The sequence below is a fragment of the Mastomys coucha genome, unplaced genomic scaffold (genome assembly GCF_008632895.1).
Source record: "Mastomys coucha isolate ucsf_1 unplaced genomic scaffold, UCSF_Mcou_1 pScaffold15, whole genome shotgun sequence".
NCBI classification, from domain to species: Eukaryota; Metazoa; Chordata; class Mammalia; order Rodentia; family Muridae; genus Mastomys; species Mastomys coucha.
The window spans coordinates 145,019,415-145,037,418 of record NW_022196897.1 but is presented as its reverse complement, the minus strand read 5'-3'; positions in this window follow the sequence as shown (position 1 = coordinate 145,037,418).

Below are 18,004 nucleotides of genomic sequence, written 5' to 3'. Positions count from 1 at the left end.
CCACTTGCCCATGTGTGGCACCACCCACAGTGATCTAGAATTCCCACAATACCTCACAGATATGTGAACAGGTCAGTCTGATAGAAGCAATTCTTTTTCTTTTTTAAATGTTTTTTATATTTATTCACCTGCATAAATATCAGTGCATGAGGAGGACAGAAGAGAGCATGGGATCTCCTGGAGTTACAGGTAATAGTGAGCTGCCATGTGGGTGCTGGGAATCGAACCAGGATCCTCTAGAAGAGTAGCCAGTGATCTCACTTGCAAAGCAATCACTCCAGCCCCAGATAAAGTCTTCAGTTGAGGCTCCCTCTTCTAATGAGACCATAGTTATCCAGGTAACAAAAACTAGTCAAGATATGTGCCTAGGTACATATAAATATAAATACATATATACATACATACATATATACATACATACATGCATACATACATATAGTTTATATTCTTTAGAAATTTGGAAACTTATATCTTAGAACAAGGTAGAAAAGCACTACAGAAACTTATAACTTAAGGACTTCATCCCCCATAACATTGTCCAAACAGCAGCTTCCTGGCTTGATTCCGTACCACATTACTAATAGAAGATGGACAAAGAGGTTAACATGAATTTTTTAGTAATTTTTTACAATGTCAACATGAGGGTAAAATCATTTCAAAATAAAATTATCCAACACAAAGGCACAATGGTTGTGTATCTTTGATCTCTAGCCTCCAAATGATAATCTCCAGTGTTCAGTAAGGAAAAAGGCCTTTGATGCACAGTAGGGAGACAGTGGCTATCCATCAGGATACTCCACCTTCAGCCACACACACATGTCCCCCTGGCCTACCTTGTTTTCTGTCCACAGGCAGAATGGGTTTTGGTATTAACCCATTTGTATCTGCCCATTCTGTCCCCACACAATGACATGCAATGGCTCTATGTGCTGCTTAGGTTCAGCAGCCAGACTTCTTGGCAAAGCTTTGATACTCCCAGTGACTTGGTCTCTACAGTCACATCTCACACAGGTTCCTTGTTCTCATTTTTCCACTTAATGCGTATTGGTCTCCCTGTATACCCCTGAGTAGTCAAATTCACTATGCAGACCAGGGTAGCCTCATACTCAAGAGACGTGCCTACTTCTGTCTTCCTAGTGTTGAGATTAAAGGGATGCACTACTGTACCCAGTGTCCACCTTGAGTTTTGAGACAGGGTCTCTTCATTGCCTGGAATTCCCCCAAGCAGGCTAGACTGACTGGCCAGGGAACATGGGAACCTGCCTGCCTCAAGGTGGGATTACAGGTGCTCACCACGGCCAGCATTTTTTTTTAACGTGGATGTGGAGGGTGTTACTCAGTCCTTCCTGCCTCTAAGGCAAGCACCTTATCGACTGAGCCATCTTCCCAGGCCCTGTGATAAATTTATTTGATCTCACCATTGAATCCTCATTCCCCAACACAATGCCAAACATGAAACAGATTTGCAAAGAATGGGGTGGGGTGGGGTAGGGAGAGAAGATCCGCACAGTAATGTGGACTCTGTAGGCTGGCCTCAGAGTACTTCAGACATGAGGACACCCTTCAGTCCTATTGTAGACTGATTCATGTTTCCATCAATTCATATGTTGAAAACCCAAGTCTGCAGTAACCTTAGTGTGTGACTGCATTTGAAAAGAGGGTCGTTTTAGAGCTAAAGACCGGTGCTAAGATAGGCCCTGGTCCAATACCACTGGCATTATCAGAGGAGACCAGAACATAAATACACCCAAAGATACACCAAGAAGACATTGTCTGCAAGGCAAGGAATGAGACCTCGGGAGAAGCCAGGCCTGTGCACAGCTTGGTCTCAGACTTACAGTTCTGAACAGCAAGAAAAGGAAGACCTGGTACTTAAGCTCTACAGTCTGTAGAAACTCACACAGATTCCAACTCATCCACACAGTACACATTTAGACACTGTCCTGCATAAAGGGAGCAGAGAGGCCAGAGACACTGTTGATGTCATTAGATACTGGTGCTACTCTGTGATCTTATTGCTGTTTTTATTATGTTAAATTGATTTATTGTATATAGGAGGGAGGGGGTTATTTAAAAAGTAAGCCCTGCCTTAAAAAAAAAAAGCATAAGGCCCTAATTCTTCGGACCATCACAGCTGCCCACTAGCTCTGGGCCCCTAGAGACTCATTCCTGATGGTCTTATGTATATGCAAAGAGGAGGAATTCCTATGATATCCACCCCAGGTTCCCTTCTATAATTAAAATACTGACATTTCAGGGAAGGTGGACACTGCAGCCTCCTAGGTGACTTCCTGCAGGGTGATCCAAGACCGGCCTTGCCTCTGAGCCATGGCATGCTATCTCTCCACAACTGCCCCAGTCCAGGTCAGATGCTCCCTCAGCAAATCACGGTAATAAATATGGTCTGAAGCAACTCCAGCTCTTACGGCCTTAATAAATGGGTTGCCATAGTGGCAAATTCAGACAGGGAGAGCATCTTTTCAATAAAGGCTGAGAGGGTTATTAATAACCTTAATGTAGTGCCTCCAGAGTCGCAGCCTCACTCCCATTCCTGGGCCCAGCACTCTAAGATGGACCAGCAAAGTTGCTTTGCTGTGCCCAGCATGGGGCAACCCAGGAGAAACAATCCATGGGGCTAGAGTAAGGTGGTTTGAGCAGGACAGCTGAACACCTGAACAGTTCACAAGGGGGACATGCTCCTCTATCATCCTATCCAGTGACTTTTTTAGCACACTTTCCACAGGTCAGCAGACCAGGTAGCCTGGAGGCTGAATCCCCATTCACTTTCATGGCGGACAGACCAGGCTCCAATCCAGTTGAATGCTCATCAGACCAAGCCTGGCTATGTCATTTAACATTGAAATGCCCCCCTGCCGTGTCTAAGGACATGGATCAGTCAGCAAAGTGTTTTACACAAGCCAGAGTCCCCTGGAAAGAGGGAGCCTGAAATGAGGAATTGCCTGGGTCATATTATTCTCTGGTATTGTCTGTTAGGATTTTAATTTCTAATCGATGAAGGAGGGCACAGCCCGTGGTTGGTGGTGCCATCCCTGGGCAGGTGGGCCTGGCCTATATACGAAAGGTAACTGAGCCGGGTGGTGGTGGCACACACCTTTAATCCCAGCATTTGGGAGGCAGAGGCAGGCGGATTTCTGAGTTCGAGGCCAATCTGGTCTACAGAGTGAGTTCCAGGACAGCCAAGGCTACACAGAGAAATCCTGTCTCGAAACAAACAAACAAACAAACAAACAAAAAGGAAAAGAAAAGGAAAGAAAAGAAAGGTAACTGAACAACCCAGTCAGCAATGTTCTCCATGTTCCTGCCTCTAGCTTCCTTCCCTAAGTTCTTATCTGGCTTCTGTCAAAGAAGTACTTCAACCTGGAACTATACAGTGAAATAAACCTCCATAAGTTGCTTATGGGCAAGCCAGAAAGCCATGTATATGTGATGGCCTGAGTTCCAACCCCTGCACTCATGTAAAAAAAAAAAAAAAAAACAACTGTGTGTGAATATATGAGCAGGTGTGTACATTTGTGTGCCTGCATACATGTCTGTGGGGAGAGCAGAGGTTAACCCCGGGGATCTTTCCTCTGAACTTCCCATCCCCCTAATTTAGAGACATGGTCTCCCACTGGCCTAGAACTAGCCAAACAGGTTAAGTTAGCTGGCCAGTAGGCCCCAGTGGTTGCTTTGTTGTCACCTGCACAGTTCTGGGGTTAAAGGCAAGTGTCACCATGACTGGCTTTATATGTGGGTGCTGGCAATTGAACTTAAGTTTTCTTTCTTGGGTGACATAAACAGTACTGACTGAGCCATCTCTCTGATGTCACATAAGGATGGAGTGGTTAGAGTCACTTGCCTAGACCACTGGGCATCTATCTTGTTCACTACTGCTGCCCATATCTACAAGCTCAGTGCTGGGAGGCAGAGACAAGAGGATCCTAGGGCTTGCTGGCCTCTCAGTGCAGCCAATCAGTGAGCGCCATGTTCAGTGAGAGATCCTGACCAGAAATCAAAACAAAACAAAAGACCTCAAGGTAAATAAACCCAGGAAAAAGACACCCAGGGTCAACCTCTGGCCTCCACATACACATTCAAAGCAAAGCCCCTGCCATTCTCAATAACTTAGCCCACCTTGGGGACGTTCAACAATATTCAGTCATTGAGGTGGGTTACCAAATACTGTTCAGTGTTCTTTCTAAGCCCACAGCAAAGTCCCAAACTGTTCTCTTGAGTGGAGTGGATAAATTCTGAACAGAAATAGCATATGTCACTGTGGGATCTTTCCAATATCCTCTTATGAACATTTAAAATGGAGGTATGTCACCAGACTGGGTCCCTGGATGACCAATAAACTGTGTGCATGGGCCATCCCAGAAGGACTTAAAGCACAGGCAAAAGATAAAGATGGGTTGTTCTAAACCAGGGGTCGTAAACGTTTTCTGGCTTAGAGAGCTGGATAGTCCCTGTTGCAGTCATTGTCTTCCACCACTGTAGAACAAGAGACAGCCTAAACAACACTCAAGCAGATGGCAGTGAAAGTCCCAACTGAACTCCATTTACAAAAGAGGACGATGGGAGGCACTCAGATCACAGACCATGGGAAATTTGCCAGTTTTCATTTGAAAACAGGCCTACCCTGATGGATCAACTCTATCCCCTTCCAACACCTATATTGTTGTTTTTTCATTTAGTCTGTTGAGTGCCAACTTCTCCCAAGTATAGTGTGACTATCTTGAATCCAGGAGTCTTGATCATCTCTACCAAGGGGGCGAGAAGAAGGAAGCAGGATTCTGGTTCAGACACAAGAAAGTAAATGGAGAGTGGCATGTGCCCTGGGTGAGGTAGCCCACGATTTCAACCCAAAATCCATTGCCTCTTTGTCCACTCTGCTGTGGACTCTCAGCCAATCATGACCTCAAATGGGAATATCATTGTTCACAGTTCTCTGCTCTCTGCTCAAGGACACTGAGACCTGGACTGTCACCCCTTTTAATCATTCACTTTGTCATTACCCAAGTAGGTGTGCAAGGACTGCTCAGTGACAATGACAACAGAGGCCACTCTGACCTTCCCAGGACTGGTAGTGTATGGCACATAGTAAATCCTCATCATATACCCTTGTAATAAGCCAAGCTCCCAAAGGACTCACTGAACGTGCCTCAACCTGTCTGCCTGACAGCCCCACTGAGTACAAGAGGCCTTCAGAAGCAACAAGGGATATAGCCATCCAACCCTGCCACATGCCATCTGTGTGTCATCATAAAGCATAGCATGCTCCCTTGTGACCTTAACCTCTTCGCCCATACGATGGACACCATATCAACCTTCCAGACAGATGCCATGGGATGCCACAGAATAGTGTATATATAAAACAGCATCTGCACCATCAGAAAGAGCCTAAATGACAGGCAGCCCTAACAGACTCATCAAATGATGGCACTCTACCTGCAATCGTGTACCATGTTCTCACAATCAGACTGTGATGACTACAGGAAAAGTAAACAGAAAAGCGAAGGGTCAGTCAATTAGCACCCAGTGATCCCTGCTTTCCTCCCACCCCCATCTCATATTTGCCAAAGTAAATACCCCTTTTATCTGCAGGCCTGCTGGTCCAATGAGCCCTGTGTGGAAGGCTTCCTTTCATGTGCAGCTGGGATGTCATCAGATCCCACTCCCAGCTCACCGCCAGCTTATATGGTTCCCCAATGGGATCTCTGAACCATGAGACCTGCCTAGGTGGATATCTTAAGGGTACTGAGGAACCAAAGAGAAGGCCCCAAGAGGGAGGCCAGAGGCTCATCTCTACCCCAAACAAAAGTATCTCTTCCCATCTTTTGCAAGCCATTGCTTCCTTCAGAAAAAAATAAAAAATCTATGTAAGGTTAACTCATTCCTCAGTCTTTGTTGTCCAGCGCTCTGTGAAGATTGATCATTTTCTGACCTCTGGCTCCTTTTCTCCAGCAATCCCAATAACTGAAGCCTGGTCTGTTAAGACTAGAGAGCCCTTGGGTGCCTCCAAGATGCCACTTTCTTTGTGGTGACTTTGTCCGCTGTCATAGCCATGCCCACAGCTCTGCTTTGTCAGCAGGGTAGGAGCAGTGCACAGCTGGAGATACTGATTCAGGAAACCCCAGAATTGGGTGTCCATGGGAAAGCCAATGGCACCCTGTGCTTCCATTCCCTCATCTGTAGACTGCAGCAGAGCACTGACCTGGAGAAGTCCTGCCAGTGATGTATATTAGCTTACACAGTGCTCGGCACACAAAGAAAGCAGCGGTGACAGTTAGAGCTCATGCAAACAAAACCTTCATTAATGACATTAGAAATAAAATACTCTGTGCCACATTGTATACCAAGCCAAGTACAAGCCCCATTCCTCAAAGCATTCTTTAAGGTAACCCTCAATTGCAATTCTGTAGGAAACTGCAGCACAGAGAGCCCAAGCTTTTTGCCAAAGATCACACAGCCAATAGGTCAGAAAGCTGGCAAGCAAAACCAGACCCCCTCCTATCCCACTACAAAAGGGCACACACATCCATTTGCACTACCACATCACGTGGCTACTGCACCCTTCCAGAGTACTCCCAGGCTCGCCCTCTTGGGAACCCAGATTTTCTGCAGTGTCCAGAACCCAGCCTGGCCATCCTGGAAGCCTTTGACCTCCTCTCTCTGCTTCCCAAGCCACTGCCCGAGAAGTGACCCATTCCTTACAGAGCCCCCGCCAAGCCCTCAGCCTGACCCCCACGTAATGAAGGGAATTAATATGGCCAAGCCTCCAGCCCAGCCGAGCAGTTTCCCAGCAGCCCCGGCCAGGCCTCTAATTGATTAGGCCATAAAGCCTGGGCACTAAATTGAAAGGAGCTGCACTAATTCTCTTTTATGTTAAATTTCTGTCTTTCCCCTTTATCGAATCCCCCATCCAATGTCCCTTTCCCTCCCCACCATGGGCTTGCTGTGGGTCTGTTTTTTCCGTGCACAGATTAAGTACCTAATCAAAATCTTGTCTCCCCTAATGGCATAAAATTGAAAGATAGATATTGCACTTTACACAGCTGATTAAACACTCGAATGTGGCTAAATGCTTAAAGGGCTTGTTACATTAACTAACTCTGTCATCTGCCCACTGTCTTATAACTGCGTGTGCTTGAGCTGCTTCGGGGGAGGCACACACAGCACCTCCTCTTTGGTACACCCTCCCAGCCCCTGTTACCATGAGTTTCATCCACCGTAGCTGAGCAAGGGTACAGAGTGAGCAAGCCAGAGTGGTTCAACCTTGGGCAGCCTTCATGGGCAAGCTTCTTTAGTAGCTAAGCTCTTCCACTTTCCTGAGCTGCCTGAGACACCCACGGTGGTCCAGCACAAAAGACTCTTGCCAGCCCTTGCTCACCAAGGCTCCTTGATGCCTAGCTTCATTTCTAAGACAATTCCAGAGGGAAGGCATTGTGCATGGATATAGTCAGGATAACCTGTGGTTGGTTCAAGTGTTCTTTGACTCTTAATATCCCTCATCCCTGGTGCTCAGTTAGAAATAGAAATGCATGGTAGCCATGGCAATGGAAGATGGAAGATGCTGGAGAAAAGGGAACCACTGTGCTCCTGAGCACCCTATGCCATATCAATTATTAATTAATCAATTAATTATGCTGACTCTGTATTAATTCAGCACAGATTGAAACCAAGACCCTCACAGCAAACTAGGAGGACTGAGTCCTAACCACTGTGGCTATGTCAGGCGATGAACAGCAGGTGGGATGGCTCCCTGTTCTTGTCAGCAGGTGCAGCTTTCATTATTACAGTTGCCAAACCAGGGAAACAGTGCTTTACATGGAGGAGTCATGGAACATGGGGAATCCAGTGAGGCAGTAAGGAAGGGTAGAGCTCTGGGGTCGAGACTAGTTCAAACTCTGCCTCTGCCACTGGTTTTCTCTGGAGTCTGGGGCAAATGTCTCAGTCCTTCTGGCATGCAGTGAGCACACAGCATCATCTGGGTGCCAAACTCTGAGCCACACATGGGTGATTTTACAGGTCATTTCTCCATTCTTGGGACTTACTGTGAAGGAAGGAAAGATGGTAAGAAGGCTCAACCAATAAAGCCACTCACCATCAAGCCTGGTGCTCGGTTCTCTGGATCCTTAGAGTAAAAGGAGAAGCAGACAACTGACCCCCAGATGGACCCCATAATACACATGGACTCATAACCCCCCCTGTCTCTGTCTCTATCTCTGTCTCTCTCTGCCTCTCTCTCTCTCCCTCTCTCTCTCTCTCATACACAAACACACAAACACATATGCGCGCACAGGCACATGCACTCATGCACATGCATACACGCATGCAGGCATGTACACACATACAAAGCAAATAGATAAAATATGTTTCTAAAACAAGAAAATATTACAAATGAATCCTTGAAGACAGAATATGCTGCCCATTGTGAAATTGGAATAAATCCAGGGGCAGAAAGTACTTTCAAGTGAATAAAACAGCAGCATCCCCAAAGGCCTCAGTTACCAACCTACAGGGCATATCAGGACAGTCAGGGAGCTCTGTAAGAGGGGGAGGGGGTCAGGATTAGACCTGGAGGATTAGAAAGGGCCACCTACATATCAAGGGCAAAAGTTCAGAGACTCAACAGGATCAGGCTGTCCCAGGCCAGCATGGCAGGAGAGTGGGGATCTGGGAAAGGCTAGCTTCCAATGCTCCCCGAGTGTGCCCTGGGTGATGGGCATCACATGCAGCCTCAGTTTCCTCCTCATCCTTTAAATGGGAAACAGCACACAGCTATGGAAAGGAGCGAGTGAGAAAATACCTATCCTGCCCCTGTCTCAGGAAAGACCGGCTACCTAAGGCATCCCAGCCAGAATCTCAGCCCTGGACAGGGCTTGAACTCTTAGATCTAAACCCATTTTACTGGAGGGAAGAGGAGAGGCACAGCCTTCCTTTCCCCCCTCTTCCATAGGGTTGTCTCTGTCCTGTCCCCCGATCTCTCCTCTCCTCTGAAACTTGTTCCACCCCTCTTTTAGACCCAGTACTTGCATTGTATTTTTGCATTCACTCACTCACACACACACACACACACACACACACACACACACACACACACATACACCCCTGCTGCCCAATAGTTCAAATAAATTAGTTGTGAGAACAGGACTTGCAGTCTCTACTGTACAGGAACTTGGAGCTTAACAGCCTACCATCACTCAACTCCTCCTCGCTCTACACCTCTGGGTTAAAGTCTCGAGAGCAGATCCGACTGTCCTGTCTGTCAGCAGCCAGTTCTCCACCCATGGGAGCCCTGATACTGTCTGGGTACCTCTCATCCCCACCCCAGCCCCCTCTTTTCACTGCAGCCTCTGCAGACAGGGCTCCTTTCCCCACTGGGCCTCTCTTCGGCAGTTCACTTGAGGAAATTATGGGCTTCTTACTAAGTGCTTCATATTAAAGATTCATAAAGGCACAATGTGTATTTTTATAAGGCGGGCTGTACATTACCAAATTCAACCCCACTCAAAGTATATCGCTAAGAGCCAGGGGCAGAGTATTTCCTGAAGCCAGGGGAATGCAATGATTCAGGTACTTCTCCCCTCTGGGTGCCCTGGACCCAGTCACCCAACCCTTATGACAGGGTCAATATAGCTGTCCACCCTGAAGGTGCAGATACACATGTGTGCATATGTGCATATGTATATATATATATATATATGTGTATGATGTTGACACACATGTAAATATGTTCATACAATCATGTACAGCATTGCATGTACACTACACATGCACATACTCATGGACTCACACACAACACACACACATTTAACTCATGCATATAACCTTCTCATTTTTCAAAGATGTAGATTTTCAGTCCTGGGTAAGTGAGAATAAGTGGTCAGACCCCAACATGTATACAGGCACACTATGATCCACACTCATGTCCTCATATGATTGGTCACCATGAAACTCAGCCTCCATGGCTTATCAGGATGTGAGGTTGGAGGGTGAAGGATTTGGGTTAGAATGCTAACCTGCGCAGGGCTGCAGTGAGGGGACCTCCTGCTGCTCTCGCTCTGCCCTGGTCTGTTTGCCTTCCACACAGATGTCCAAATGCCTCAGTATCGTTTAAAAGGCTTTTTCTACCACACTATCACTGTTCACCTTTATTGAAACCCTGTCCACATATGTCACATCTCTTTCCGAACTCACCCTGTTCCCTTGTCTATCCAGATTCCAACTTGATGACTGTCATAAGAAACCTCAAAACTAGAAAGTTGAAGGCTTCAAACCGTTTCCCCCTTTTTTGCTGCTATTTCCGAAGGTGCTGGGTCCTTAGTGTTTCCACGTGGCTTTTGGAAATAACTAAGTTCTTAACAATACAAATTCCTCAGACCTGATCCAGAAACAAGGCATATTGCTTTTTTTTTTTTTTTTTTTTTTTTTTTTTTTTTTTTTTTTTTTTAGATTTTACTTTTTACTTATTCAGTGATGTTTTAGTTTTCAAATGTCGTTACTTCTTATCTCTTGTGAGAATTATCAACAAGTATGCTACACCTTTATTCTCTAGTGAATCATATTGTCTATGTATGTATTTACTTATTTATTTATCTATCTATCTATCTATTTATTTATTTATTTATTTATTTATTTATTTTGCAGTGAGAAAGCTTCACTAAAAAGCAAAGAAACAGAATGGATCCGAAAGTATTACATGTAAGTTAGGCATATGGGCAAAGTACTCAAGTGCCCCGATAATTATGTCCTATTATGGGCTTCAATAGAACTTTTGTTACTAGCAGCATAATTTGAGTGGTTCTGTCACTGTTACAGGCACGTACTGCCATGCTCGAGCATGGGATTTTCTATATAGACAATCATGCCAACCGTGACAAGATAATTTACCCACTTTGAGCTTTTTCCTTTACCGTGCGGATGCCTTCGGCTTCTCCTTGCCTAGTTGCAGTGGCCAGAACCCTAGCACAATGTTGAATAGAAGTAACAGAGGCACTTTCAGGACTCCTCTGCTTTTTTGAGTAGTTACATTTATACAGTACACTTACATAGTATTATCCCATTTCCTAAAGGCTTGATATAGGGGACCATTCTGCTTTAGTTCGGTTCTGTTTTTGTTTTTGAGTACTGGGGGTGGAACCCAGAGTCTCACACAGGCAAGGAAAGTGCTTTGCCACTGTGTGTCCCTAGCTTTATTCACACTTTTTATTTTGAGACAGAGTCTTGCTAAGTTGCCCAAGTTAGGCTTGAACTCTCTCTGTAACCCAAGAAGGTCTTGAACCTGTGATCCCCTTGCCTCAACTCCTCAGCCAGTGAACATTAGAGGCTTGTGCTACCAGCCCCAGTTTGAAGTTTTCCTTATTCAAAAGTTTTCGATTACAGATTGGATTTTTCTAGTAGATATTGGTCTATTCTGATTTCATTGATTTTCCCCCCTATTTTTTCTATCATATCCATTTTCATACAGAACTCTATTGTTTCATCTTCTTGGTGTGGGTTAAAGTTACCTTCTTTGTTTCTTAATTTTAGTATTGTTCCTGGAGATAGGAACAATGTCCTGTGGAGGTCAGAGGTCAGAGGTCAACCCTGTGGTGTCAGTTCTCTCTGTCAGTCTACATGGGTTCTGGAGCTTGGACTCGAGATGCCAAGCTTGCACAGTTGAGTCATCTTGTCAGCCTGAAAGTTACGTTCTTTCTAATTGATTAAGGTCAAAGCTAGGGTCATTTATCTCTGTATTCCTTCTTTCAAGTATACCCACTTACCACCATCAGTTTCCCGACAATCGCTGCCATGGGCTCGCTGCACAAATTTGCATGATCTGTTTCATTTCGACAGGAAGGCTTCCCCCCCCCCATCCTTCTTTCCATGTCTATTTAGAAGCACTGTGCTTGGTTTCTAACCATGTGGGGCTTCCTCGAAGACCTTTTTGTTGTAGGCTCTAAGTCAACTCCATTTTGGTCAGAGAAGATACAGCATATGACCCGAACCCGTTGAGAGCCATCAAAGCTAATGGCTGAGTTTCAGAGCCCAGAGTGTGATCCATCTCAGTAAGGGTTCTCTGGACCCTTGAAAAGAGCATGGTTTCTGCTTCAAGTTTTAGGGTGGAATATTTTATGGACGTCAACTAGTTCAAGTTGGTTGATGGAACTGACAATGGGGACATCCCAGAATAACATTATCCTCAGTCTCAGATTACACTTAAAACAAAAAAACAAAAAACCAGGAAGATCACCCCTGATCTTTGTGTAAATGAGAAATGAGCTTTCAGTCCACTGCAATATTGAGATCTGGGTTTTCCTGTGTTATTGTAGCACAGCCTTGCCTACATTGATCTGGGACCTCACTCCAGAAAGACGTTGTTCCAATCTCATTTCTTCACTTTGAAAGCACAATGAAACACAGAAAGAAGCATCTCTTTTCCCTGGAATTACACACACACAAAAAGGTTAACTGTGGACAAAAGTAAACTTGAGGTTCAAGTGATAATTATATTTTAAGGACTCTTTTTTTTTTATTTAAGTATTAATCTACTCTAGATATCCATGGGAATCTTCCCGAGGACAAGGAGGACATGAAATGACACCAGTCAACTCTGAGCACCTAAGGGAGTAAGCATCTTTGTGTCTAAGACCTGTCAAAACAATGAAGGACCCTTGTTCTCAGAGAAAAGAGGCAGGTACAAGAAGTAACAATGTTTAGGGAAGCCACAGTAGAATACTGTCGCTGAATCAGGACTTTGCTTCTCTGTTAGGAGATATACAGGTTTGTACAAGACATCTTTGTATTTGGCATCTTTGTTTTTTATTATTAGATACTTACTTTGTTTCAAATGATATCCCCTTTCCCAGTTTCCCCTGGGACACGGAGGGGTCCGGGGGGGGGGGGTCCTGTTCCTTCCACCCTGCCCCTGCTTACCAACCCATCCTCTCCTGCTTCCAGGCCCTGCCATTCCCCTAAACTAGGGCATAGAACCTTCATCCTCCCATTGATGACCTACTAGGCCATCCTCTGCTACACATGCAGCTGGAGTCATGAGTCCCACCATGTGTACTTTTTGGTTGGTGGTTTAGCAAATCAGAAGCCTTCCTCTTCACAAAGGATAAACAGGTTGAGAAAGAAATTAGGGAAACAACACCCTTCACAATAGTCACAAATAATATAAAGTACCTTGGTATGACTCTAACTAAGCAAGTGAAAGATCTGTATGACAAGAACTTCAAGTCTCTGAAGAGAGAAATTGAAGAAGATCTCAGAAGATACAAAGATCTCCCATGCTCATGGATTGGCAGGATTAATATAGTAAAAATGTCCATCTTGCCGAAAGTGACCTACAGATTCAATGCAATCCCCATCAAAATTCCAACTCAATTCTTCACAGAGTTGGAAAGAGCAATTTGCAAATTCATCTAGAATAACAAAAAACCTAGGAGAGCAAAAATTATTCTCAACAATAAAGGAACAGCTAGAGGTATTTGGCATCTTAAATGGCTGGTCTTTCCCTGGTTTCGTGTAAATGGGGCCACCAGCAGACTAATGGCCAAAGTGGTGATAAGCAAGGTAAAATTTAGAGACCTTGAACCTCTCATACTCCAGAATCCTCACCAATTCATGAGTCCGCACATCCATTGCTCAGCTGAGAGAGGAGCCTGGGGAAACGTTTGGTACAGAAATCTGTCTCCTAGAGTAATGGAATACATGTGACATAAAAGTAGAAGTAGAGACTATGTGGGGGGAGAGGAGAACCAGCAAGAGAGGGCAGGCAGGACTAGGAGAGGAGGGGGGAGGGGAAGTGAATAAGAACAAAGTCTAATGGCATCTATGTATGAAAATGCTATAATTAAACCCACTACTCTCCATACTAGCTTAAAAATACATGTAAAAAAACCTACTAATTTATAACAACAACAGCAAGAAAAGCAATCTGTGTCCTATAATATGGAAGGTTAAACGTTGCTATTAGTTTCCCTGATCAAAACAACTGAAAATAAGTGAAATCCGTTTCTTCTATTGCCTAAGACCATGAAAATGTTCAAAGGAATTATCAGACCAAAATCTACATGGAGACTATACCCCCAGAGAGGCATAGAAGGCTCTAAGTGGCCTTTGTTCTATGAATATTCACCACACCTAGACAACCTAAACCCACATCTTCACAGTCTTATAAACATGGAAGAGAAAAGACAATGGGGAGAGGCTATTTAAGGTAGTAAGATGTCTTGTTTGTTTTCTGGTGTTTTGTTTTATTAAGATTTTTCTCAATCCTATCATAACCCCCCAGAGATGCACAGCACATCTGAATGAGTGAAGTAATCTCTTTGCTGGGTCCCCTGTAACCCTAGAAGACCTGAATAAAAACTTGCTCACCATAGATCAGAGCAGCCAGCAGTGGGGAGAAGTCATAGATTCCAGTCACAAGCCAGCTCTTCACAAAGGATGTTGCTATATATAACCTTCTTGTAGTCCAGAACTCCTTACTAGCCATAAGGTCTATGTTCAAGAACCCAATATTGGCCATGCCTGCTGGAACTTGCTGGATCTTATACAAATAGCAGATAGAAATATCAACAGCTCACACTATAAAGACCTTCCAAAAATAACTTTGCAGCAGTATCCCCAGGACAATGCTGCACCCTGATGCTAGTCCAGAGGGCTCTACTGAAGTCCACACAACCTGGCAGTCATTTACTCTTTGGCCAGTAGAGAGATGACAGTCTGGAGCAGGGTTGGGTTCATCACAGCCCTGTTTGATCTATGGGGAAGATGTTTGACACAATCCAAGCACAGTGGTGCAGACCTGTCTCAGCACTTGGGAGATGAAAGTGAGAGCATCATGGGGTCCAGTCCAGTCTGAACGACAGACTGAGACCCTGTCTCAAAAATAAAATGAAAGAGAAGACTCAAGGAAATGATGATTAAAGCTACCCAAGGTGGCATGGCTCTGAATCCCCCTCAAGTAGTTCAGAAGCACAAATCACTTCGGTGCAGTTGACGTGCTGATTACAAATCATTTTATTGATTAAAATAACAAACAAATCTTGGCTAGCCTAATTACAGTTACTATATATATTCAAAGATAAGAAAACAACACCCATGAAAATATAATCAATAATTATACATTTGCACTAATTCAGACCTTCTGGTGCAGATCTCTCACATGTACATGTATCCCAGAGTGTATACCCAGTATTTGGCTGTGGAAAATGTATGTTTAATCATTTAAAGGAATTCTTTTAGTTTTCTTTTCAATAAACCCCAAGACTGGGATGTCAGTACAAGCTACTCGCGTGTGACCTGCTTTCCAAAAACTACAGGAAAGTCTGAAAAAATGTGGTCAGAAGGGAGAGAAGACCTCAAAATGCATGTGAATGAACACACAACTGGGGTACCTCAAAATGCATGTGAATGGACACACAACTGGGGTACCTCAAAATGCATGTGAATGAACACACAACTAGGGTACCTCAAAACACATATGAATGAACACACAACTGGGGTACCTCAAAATGCATGTGAATGGACACACAACTGGGGTCCTAATCCTTTGGGGCTCCTTTGTAAGACCAATGCACCCCACAGAGTGAGAAAATGAAGGGACTTATTCACCAATGCTCATCCCTCATTGACTGAGAACTAGACTTACCCAAGTAAGTCTTACTTACTTCTAAATCGTCCTGTGTGCAAGCAAAGCTCCTGGATCATGTCAGCCTCACTGTAAGTCACACAAGGAAAACCAACTGTATGCTGAAGTGTCTGCCAGTGGTGGCAGGAGGAAGCCACGGGGATCCCAGCAGGCCTCTAACCATCAGAGTGCATGCTAACCTCTCATTCATTGATTACCCACACTAAAATTACTATACCCAGGACTTCATGAAGGTCTGAACATGAAGATATAACTGGGTATGCACAGCTTCTGGACTCAAGAGTTTTTTCAACCTACAAGGTATTTTTCAGATTTTTCTCCCTTTAATTTCATACCATGAATTCTGGGGATACAGAGCACTGTGGGTTAAGACCCTGGATGTTGGGTGAAAGATACCATGGTTCTGAGGAAGTGTCCTGGTTGTTTTGGGGTCACTGTAACAAAGATAATTAAGAGAACAACTCCAAAGCAGAAGAGAATGGTTTGCTAGTGATTTCAAATAGTTCACCCTATGATCACCTGGCTCCATGGTTCTGGGCCCATGAACAGGCAGAACATCATGCTAACAGTAGTATATAAAGGAGTTAGTTGTTGACTTCATGGTGGGTAGGAAACAAAGAGAGCAGTTCCCATCATGACAGACACAGAGCTATAACAGGAAGAGGGCAGAGAAGGTTACATCCCCAAAGACATGCTCTGAGTAACACACTCTGCACTTTCCTTGCCTTCCAATAGACTTTTTATAGTTTTTCACTCCATGAATGGAGTCCTTCATTGGGTCAACTCCCCCATGATCTAATCTCTGGAGATGAGGCATAGTCAAATAAGAAACACAGAGTTATGGACTTTCTTCATCTCCAGGGCAAATTTTAATCCACTCAAGTTGACAATCAAGATTAGCCATTACAATGACCTGAGACAATTTGCTGAACTCATACACTCCTTTGTTTATTAATGACTGGGAAGACTAAAGATGACAATTCATGTAGAGTAGTTAGCACAGCACCTGGCATTGGGAACTAGAGCTGCTAAGGAAGAGGAAAGGTAGAAAGACACAGATGGTTGAGTGCCACCATGTAAGGAACTGAGTGGGAAGGAGGAGGGATGGATACAGGGCCATAGCAGCAGGGAAGAACAGCTCAGGTATGTGTACTTTCTAGAAGCTACCAAAAGCCTCACAACAGAAAGCAACCACTTGACTCTGCCCATGGATTCTGGGGCTCAGGAACTCAACTGGAAACTCACATGGAAAGGCTAGGAGAAGGGCGGGTCTTCTTCAAAACCCAGGAAGTAACAGGAGCACAAGGCTGCAAATTACAATCCTTGATACTAGGCCAAACATGGCTGTCTATGATGACTAATATTGACTGTCAACTTGGATGGTTCTAGAATAACCTAGGAAACAAATCTCTGGACATGAGTGTGAGGGATTATCTAGATTAGGTTATTTGAGGTAAGAAGACCTAACCTAAATGTGGGCAGTACTGTGCTATGTACTGGGGTCCTGGGCTGAATAAAAAAGAGAGGGCAAGATGAACATAAGTACTCATCACACTGCTTCCCCACTATGAATACAATGTGGCCTCAACTCCTGCCTGCCTTACCATGCTGCACTGAATGCTTCTTTCCTTTTTGTTGGCTATTTGGTCACAACAAGGAGAAAACTAGGAGTATACCATTCTGTTATACTGTCTATAGCTGTTTATGTACAATTGCAGAAGGGAAGAATTAAGAGAGAAACTAAGCGGCCTGCATTCTAGTTTCCTTTCTGTTACTAGTGTTACAAAACACTCTGGCCAAGAGCAACCTAGAAGAGGAAAAGGTTTCATTCATCTTAGTGGTTTCAGTCGTCATCCCAGGGAAATCAGGGCAGGAACTCAAGCAAGAGGGTGAAGCAGAAACCATAGAAAAACACTGTTTGCTGGCATGCTTACAGGCTCATGCTTAGCTAGCTTTCTTATATAGCCAGGTCCACCTGACTAGGCATGTTGCTGCCCATAGTGAACTGGTCTCTCTCCTGCATCAATTAACAAATTAAGATACTCTGTCACCAACAGGCCCATAGGCCAATCTGTTCAAGGATATTCCCCAATCAAAGCTTTCCTCTCAGGTGACTCTTTTGGGTATCAAGTTGACAAAGCAAACTAGAATGGTCTGCAAAGTGAAACGTACTTACCTACAGAAAACATTGGCCAAACCCTCACCTGGAAAGATTTCACTCACATTGTTAGCAAGCAATGCCCATTCCTGGTTTGGATCATTACTGGGCTATCAGCCCCTCCACCTAAGCATTGTGGGCTGGTTCTGAGAACAAGCATCCCAAGATGGATGCTGCATAACACCCTAGATATCACTTTCACA